Source organism: Neophocaena asiaeorientalis, unplaced genomic scaffold (assembly GCF_003031525.2).
Source record: "Neophocaena asiaeorientalis asiaeorientalis breed wild unplaced genomic scaffold, Neophocaena_asiaeorientalis_V1.1 scaffold698, whole genome shotgun sequence".
Classification (NCBI taxonomy): Eukaryota; Metazoa; Chordata; class Mammalia; order Artiodactyla; family Phocoenidae; genus Neophocaena; species Neophocaena asiaeorientalis.
In genome coordinates, this window is record NW_020171993.1 from 1,636,316 (window position 1) to 1,644,512 (window position 8,197).

The window sequence follows — 8,197 nt, forward strand, 5'->3', positions numbered from 1 at the left end:
GGAACTTCCCCTCCCACCCCTCCCTCTGCACCCCTCCCTCTGCACTGAGAGGAGAGGGGCTGGAGATTAAGTTCAATAATGGAAGGCAATGATGTAATCGACCATGCTTATGTAATAATGCCTCCATAAAAACCCAAAAGGACTGGGTTCAGAGAGCTTCCAGGTTGGTGAACACCCAGAGATCTGGGCTGAGTACTGTGCTCTGAGAAGCATGGAAGCTCCGTGCCCTTTCTCCATACCTTGCCCTAGTACCTCTTACAGCTGGCTGTTCCTGAGTTACATTCTTTTATAATAAACCGGTAATCTAGTAAGTAGATGTTTCTCTGAGTTCTGTAAGCTGCGCTAGCAAATTAATTGAACCCCAGGAGGAGGTTATGGGAACCTCCTATAATCTATAACTGGTTAGTCAGAAGCACAGGTGATAATCTGAGTTGTAGGATTTAACCTGAGGGATCTGCCACTATCTCCAGGTAGGTGTCTGAATTGAGTTGAATTATAAGACACAGCTGGAGTCAGGGACTTTCTGGTTGTGGGGAACTTACCCTTCCCACCCCGCCTCACTGAATTGGTGACCAGAATCTTAGTGGCCCTCACAGGGCTCGCCCCAGTGCTGTAACACAGGACAAACAGAATGAACAGAGCAGCATGTCTTAACCTTTCAGGATAAGTTGCCAAAGCTTTCTTTTAAAGAAAACTTTTTTAAAATTAATTAATTTTTATTTTTGGCTGTGTTGGGTCTTCGTTTCTGTGCGAGGGCTTTCTCTAGTTGTGACAAGCGGGGGCCACTCTTCATCGCGGTGCACGGGCCTCTCACTATTGCGGCCTCTCTTGTTGTGGAGCACAGGCTCCAGACGCGCTGGCTCAGTAGCTGTGGCTCCCGGGCCTTGTTGCTCCACGGCATGTGGGATCCTCCCAGACCAGGGCTTGAACCAGTGTCCCCTGCATTAGCAGGCAGATTCTCAACCACTGCGCCACCAGGGAAGCCCTTAAAGAAAACTTTATATTTGAGAAGTATTTGGTAACTTAAAAGGTTATTGTCTATTGATCATTTTCCTATATATCATTGAGATATAATTGACATATGACATTGTATTAGTTTCAGGTGTACAACATAAAGAGTTGACACACGTGTGTATTGTAAAGTGATCACCACAATAAGTTCTGTCACCTCACATAGTTACAATTTTTCTCTTATGATGAGAATTTTTATAATTTACTCCTAGCAACTTTTTTTTTTTTTTTTTTGGTACACGGGCCTCTCCCTGTTGTGGCCTCACCCGCTGCGGAGCACAGGCTCCAGATGCGCAGGCTCAGCAGCCATGGCTCACGGGCCCAGCCGCTCCGCGGCACATGGGATCTCCCCGGACCAGGGCACAAACCCGTGTCCCCTGCATCGGCAGGCGGACTCTCAACCACTGTGCCACCAGGGAAGTCCTACTCCTAGCAACTTCTAAATGTACAATACACAATGGTTTACTATAGTCACCATGCTGCATCCTCAGAATTTATTTATCTTATAACTGGAAGTTTGTACCTTTTCACTCTCTTCACCCATTTCACTGCCACTCCCCCATCTGTTCCCTGTATCTGTGAGTTTTTTTTTTTAAGATTACACATATATTTGAGATCATACAGTATTTGTCTTTCTCTGACTTATTTCACTTTGTATAACACTCTCTAGGCCCATCCATGTTGTTTCATATTGCAGAATTTCCTCTTTTTATGACTGAATAATATTCCCTCCTTATATGTGTATGCCACATCTCTATTCATCCACCTAATAGTGGACTATTAGGTTAAATTCATGTCTTGGCTATTGTAATAATGCTGCAATGAATTAACATGGAATGTATATATTTTTCAAGTTAGTAACTTTGTTTCTTTTGGATAAATACCCAGATAGTGGAATTGCAGGATCACATATGGTAGTTTTGTTTTTAATTTTTTTAAGGAATCTCCATAATGTTTCCATAGTGTCTGCACCAATTTACATTCCCACCAACAGTGCACAAAGGTTCTCTTTCTTCACATCCTTGCCAACACTTGTTTCCTCTTGTTTTTATAATAGCCATTCTAATGCATGTGAGGTGATATCTTACTGTGTTGTGTTTTTTTTACCACTTACTTTAATTGAAGTATAGTTAATTTACAATGTGTTAGTTTCGGCTGTGCAGCAAAGTGATTCACTTACATAATGTATATATAAATGAATATATATACATATTCTTTTTGAGATTCTTTTCCACTATAGGCTATTATAAGATATTGAGTATAGTTCCCTGTGCTATATAGTAGGTCCTTGTTGTTGTACTGTGTATATGTTAATTCCAAACACCTAATATATCTCCTGCCCTGCCCCGGGCTATCCCCTTTGTTAACCATAAGTTTGTTTTCTATGTCTGTGAGTATTTCTGTTTTGTAAAGTTCATTTGTATAATTTTTTTAGAGTCCACATATAAGTGATATTGTATGATATTTGTCTTTCTTTGACTTACTTCACTCAATGTGGTAATCTCTAGGCCCATCAATGTTGCTGAATAGCATTATTTCATTCTTTTTTATGGCTGAGTAATATTCTATTGTGAGTGTGTGTGTGTATATATATGTATATACATATATATATATATAAACCACATCTTCTTTATTCATTTATCTGTCAATGGACATTAGGTTGCTTCTACATCTTGGCTATTGTAAATAGTACTGCTATGAACATAGGAGTGCATCTATCTTTTTGAATTATAGTTTTGTCCAGATATATATACCCAGGAGTGGGATTGCTGGATCATATGGTAACCCTTATTAATGTTTTAAGGAACCTCCATACATTTCTCCATAGTGGCTGCACCAATTTACGTTCCTACCAATAGTGTAGGAGTGCTCCCTTTTCTCCACACCCTCTCCAGCATTTGTTCTTTGTAGACTTTTTAATGATGGCCATTCTGAGTGGTGTAGTTTTGATGTGCATTTCTCAAATAATTAGCCATATTGAGCATCTTTTCATGTGTCTATTGGCCATCTATATGTCTTCTTTGGAGAAATGACTATTTAGGTCTTCTGCCCATTTTTTGATTGGGTTGTTTGGGTTTTTTTGATATTCAACAGTATGAGCTGTATATTTTGGAAATTAATCCGTTGTCAGTAGCATCATTTGCAAATATTTTCTGCCATTCTGTAGGTTGTCTTTTTATTTGGTTTATGGTTTCCTTTGCTGTGCAAAAGCTTCTACGTTTAATTTAATTTTTGTTTTTAATTCCATTACTCTAGGAGACCGATCCAAAAAGATATTGCTGCGATTCATGTCAAAAGAGTGTTCTGCCTATGTTTTGCTCTAGGAGTTTTAGAGTATCCGGTCTTATATTTAGGTCTTTAGTACATTTTGAGTTTATATTTGTATATGGTGTTAGAGAATGTTCTAATTTCCTTCTTTTACATGTAGCTGCACCACTTATTGAAGAGACTGTCTTTTCTCCACATCCTTGCCAACATTCTCTTGTCTTTTTGATAACAGCCATTGTAAGGGGTGTGAGGTGTATCTCACTGTGGTTTTGATTTGCATTTCCCTGATTAAGGCTATTGAGCAACTTTTTAATGTACTTGTTGGCCATTTGTATGTATTCTTTGAGAAAAAGTCTATTCAGATCCTCTGCCCATTTTTCAGTTAGACATTTTTCATGTGCTATGGAGTTGTATGAGTTTTTATATTTTGGATATTAACTTCTTATCAGATATATGATTTGCAAATGTCTTCTCCCATTCTGTCGGTTGCCTTTTCATTTTGTTGATGATTTCCTTTGTTATTCAGAACTTTTAGTTTGATGTAGTCCCACTTGTTTGTTTTCACTTGTATTGCCTTTGTTTTTGGTTGTCAAATAAAAAGAAATTATTGCCAATACTTATGTAAAGGAGCTTGCTCCCTTTGTCTCCTTCTAGGAGTTCTGTGGTTTCAGGTTTTATGTTGAAGTCTTTAATCCATTTTGAATAGATTTTTGTGTATGGTGAAGATAGGGATCCAGTTTCATTCTTTTGCATGTGGCTGTCCAGGTTCCCAACTCCATTTATTAAAGAGACAGACTTTTTTCCATTGTATGTTCTTGACCCCTTTATAGTAAATTAACTGACCATATATGCACTCTCTATTATGGTCCATTGACCTGTGTGTCTGTTTTTGTGCCAATACTACACTTTAAAAAATATATTTATTGGAGTATAATTGCTTTACAATGCTGTGTTAGTTTCTGCTGTACAATAAACAAAGTGAATCAGCTATATGTATACATATATCCCCATATGTCCTCCCTCTTGAGCCTCCCTCACACCCTCACTATCCCACCCCTCTAGGTCATCACAAAGTATCAAGCTGATCTCCCTGTGTTATTCAGCAGCTTCCCACTAGCTATTTTACATTTGGTAGTGTATACATGTCAATGCTACTCTCTCACTTCGTCCCAGCTTCCCCATCCCCCACCCCGTGTCCTCAAGTCCGTTCTGTATGTCTGCGTCTTTATTCCTGCCCTGCCACTAGGTTCATCAGTACCATTTTTTAAAATTCCATATATGTGAGTTAGCATACAGTATTTGTTTTTCTCTTTCTGACTTCACTCTGTATGACAGACTCTAGGTCCATCCACCTCACTACAAATAACTCAATTTCGTTCCTTTTTATGGCTGCGTAAGAATTCCATTGTATATATGTGCCATATCTTCTTTATCCATTCATCTGTCAATGGACCTTTAGGTTGTTTTCATGTCCTGGCTATTGTAAATAGTGCTGCAGTGAAAATTGTGGTACATGTATCTTTTTGAATTATGGTTTTCTCAGGGTATATGCCCAGTAGTGGGATTGCTGGGTCATATGGTAGTTCTATTTTTACTTGTTTAAGAAACCTCCATACTGTTCTCCACAGTGGCTGTATCAATTTACATTCCCACCAACAGTGCAAGAGGGTTCCCTTTTCTCCACACCCTCTCCAGCATTTGTTTTTTGTAGATTCTTGATGATGAACATTCTGCCTAGTGTGAGGTGATACCTCACTGTAGTTTTGATTTGCATTCCTCTAATGATTAGTGATGTTGACCATCTTTTCATGCGTTTGTTGGCAACATCTATGTCTTCTTCAGAGAAATGTCTGTTTAGGTTTTCCGCCCACTTTTGGATTGGGTTGTTTGTTTTTTTGACATTGAGCTGTATGAGCTGCTTGTAATTTTTGGAGATTAATCCTTTGTCAGTTGCTTCATTTTCAAATATTTTCTCCCATTCTGAGGGTTGTCTTTGGGTCTTGTTTATGGTTTCCTTTGCTGTGCAAAAGTTTTAAGTTTCGTTAGGTCCCATTTGTTTATTTTATTTCCATTACTCTAGGAGGTGGGTCAAAAAATTCTTGATGTGATTTATGTCATAGAGTGTTCTACCTATGTTTTCCTCTAAGAGCGTTATAGTGTCTGGCCTTACATTTAGGTCTTTGATCCATTTTTAGTTTATTTTTGTGTATGGTATTAGAAAGTTGTTCTAATTTCATTCTTTTACAGGTAGCTGTCTTGTTTTCCCAGCACCACTTATTGAAGAGGTTTTCTTTTCTCCATTGTATATTCTTGCCTCCTTTGTCAAAGATAAGGTGACCATAGGTGCGTGGGTTCATCTCTGGGCTTCCTATCCTGTTCCACTGATCTATATTTCTGTTTTTCTGCCAGTACCACACTATCTTCACTAATGTAGCTTTGTAGTATAGCCTGAAGCCAGGGAGCCTGATTCCTCCAACTCCATTTTTCTTTCTCAAGATTGCTTTGGCTATTCAGGGTCTTTTGTGTTTCCATACAAATTGTAAAATTTTTTGTTCTAGTTCTGTGAAAAATGCCATTGGTAATTTGATAGAGATTGCATTGAATCTGTGGATTGCTTTGGGTAGTATAGTCATTTTCACAATGTTGATTCTTCAATCCAACAACATCTTATATCTTTCCATCTGTTTGTGTCATCTTTGATTTCTTTCATCAGTGTTGTATAGTTCGTGGAGCACAGGTCTTTTGCTTCCTTAAGTAGATTTATTTCTAGGTATTTTATTCTTCTTGTTGCAATGGTAAATGGGAGTGTTTCCTTAATTTCTCTTTCAGATTTTTCATCATTAGTGTATAGGAATGCAAGAGATTTCTGTGCATTAATTTTGTATCATGCTACTTTACCAAATTCATTGATTAGCTCTAGTAGTATTCTGGTGGCATCTTTAGGATTTTCTATGTATGGTGTCATGTCATCTGCAAACAGTGACAGTTTTACTTCTTCTTTTCCAATTTGGATTCCTTTTATTTCTTTTTCTTCTCTGATTGCTGTGGCTAAAACTGTGTTGAATAATAGTGGTGAGAGTGGGCACCCTTGTCTTGTTCCTGATCTTAGAGGAACTGCTTTCAGTTTTTCACCATTGAGAATGATGTTGGCTGTGGGTTTGTCATATATGGCTTTTATTATGTTGAGGTAGGTTCCCTCTATGACCACTTTCTGGAGAGTTTTTATCATAAATGGGTGTTGAATTTTGTCAAAAGTTCTTTCTGCATCTATTGACATTATCATATGGGTTTATCCTTTAGTTTGTTAATATGGTGTATCACATTGATTGATTTGCATATATTGAAGAATTCTTGCATTCCTGGGATAAACCCCAGTTGATCATGTTTATGATCCTTCTAATGTGCTGTTAGATTCTGTTTGCTAGTTTTTGTTGAGGATTTTTGCATCTACATTCATCAGTGATATTGGCTTGTAATTTTCTTTTTTTGTGATACCTTTGTCTGGTTTTGGTATCAGGGTGATGGTGGCCTCATAGAATGAGTTTGGGAGTGTTCCTGCATCTGCTATATTTTGGAAGAGTTTGAGAAGGATAGGTGTCAGCTCTTGTTTAAATGTTTTATAGAATTTGCCTGTGAAGCCATCTGGCCCTGGGCTTTTGTTTGTTGGAAGATTTTTAATCACAGTCTCAATATCAGTGCTTGTGATTGGTCTGTTTATATTTTCTGTTTATTCCTGGTTCAGTCTAGGAAGATTGTGCTTTTCTAAGAATTTGTCCATTTCTTTCAGGTTGTCCATTTTATTGGCATATGGTTGCTTGTAGTAATCTCTCATGATTCTGTGTATTTCTGCAGTGTCAGTTGTTACTTCTTTTTCATTTCTAATTCTATTGATTTGAGTCTTCTCCCTTTTTTTCTTGATGAGTCTGGCTAGTGGTTTATCAATTTTGTTTATCTTCTCAAAGAACCAGATTTTAGTTTTATTGATCTTTGCTATTGTTTGTTTCTTTTTCATTTTTTTCTGATCTGATCTTTATGATTTCTTTCCTTCTACTAACTTTGAGGTTTTTTTGTTCTTCTTTCTCTAATTGCTTGATGTGTAAGGTTAGGTTGTTTATTTGAGATTTTTCTTGTTTCTTGAGGTAGGATTGTATTGCTGTAAACTTCCCTCTCAGAACTGCTTTTGCTGCATCCCATAAGTTTTGGGTCATCACGTTTTCATTGTCATTTGTTTCTAGGTATTTTTTGATTTCCTCTTTGATTTCTTCAGTGATCTCTTTGTTGTTTAGTAGTGTATTGTTTAGCCTCCATGTGTTTGTATTTTTACAGTTTTTCCCTGTAATTGATATCTAGTCTCATAGCATTGTGTTCGGAAAAGATGCTTGATACCATTTCAAGTTTCTTAAATTTACTGAGGTTTGATTTGTGACCTAAGATATGATCTATCCTGTAGAATGTTCCATGGGCACTTGAGAAGAAAGTGTATTCTGTTGTTTTTGGATGGAATGTCCTATAAATATCAATTAAGTCCACCTTGTCTAATGTGTCATTTAAAGCTTGTGTTTCCTTATTTATTTTCATTTTGGTTGATCTGTCCATTGGTGAAAGTGGGGTGTTAAAGTCCCCTACTATGGTTGTGTTACTCTTGATTTCCCCTATTATGGCTTTCAACATTTCCCTTATGTATTGAGCTGCCCCTATGTTGGGTGCATAAATGTTTACAATTTTATATCTTCTTCTTGGATTGATCCCTTGATCATTATGTAGTGTCCTTCTTTGTCTCTTCTGATAGTCTTTATTTTAAAGTCTATTTTGTCTGATATGAGAATTGCTACTCCAGCTTTCTTTTGCTTTCCATTTGCATGAAATATCTTTTCCATCCCCTCACTTTCAGTTTGTATGTGTCCCTAGGTCCGAAGTA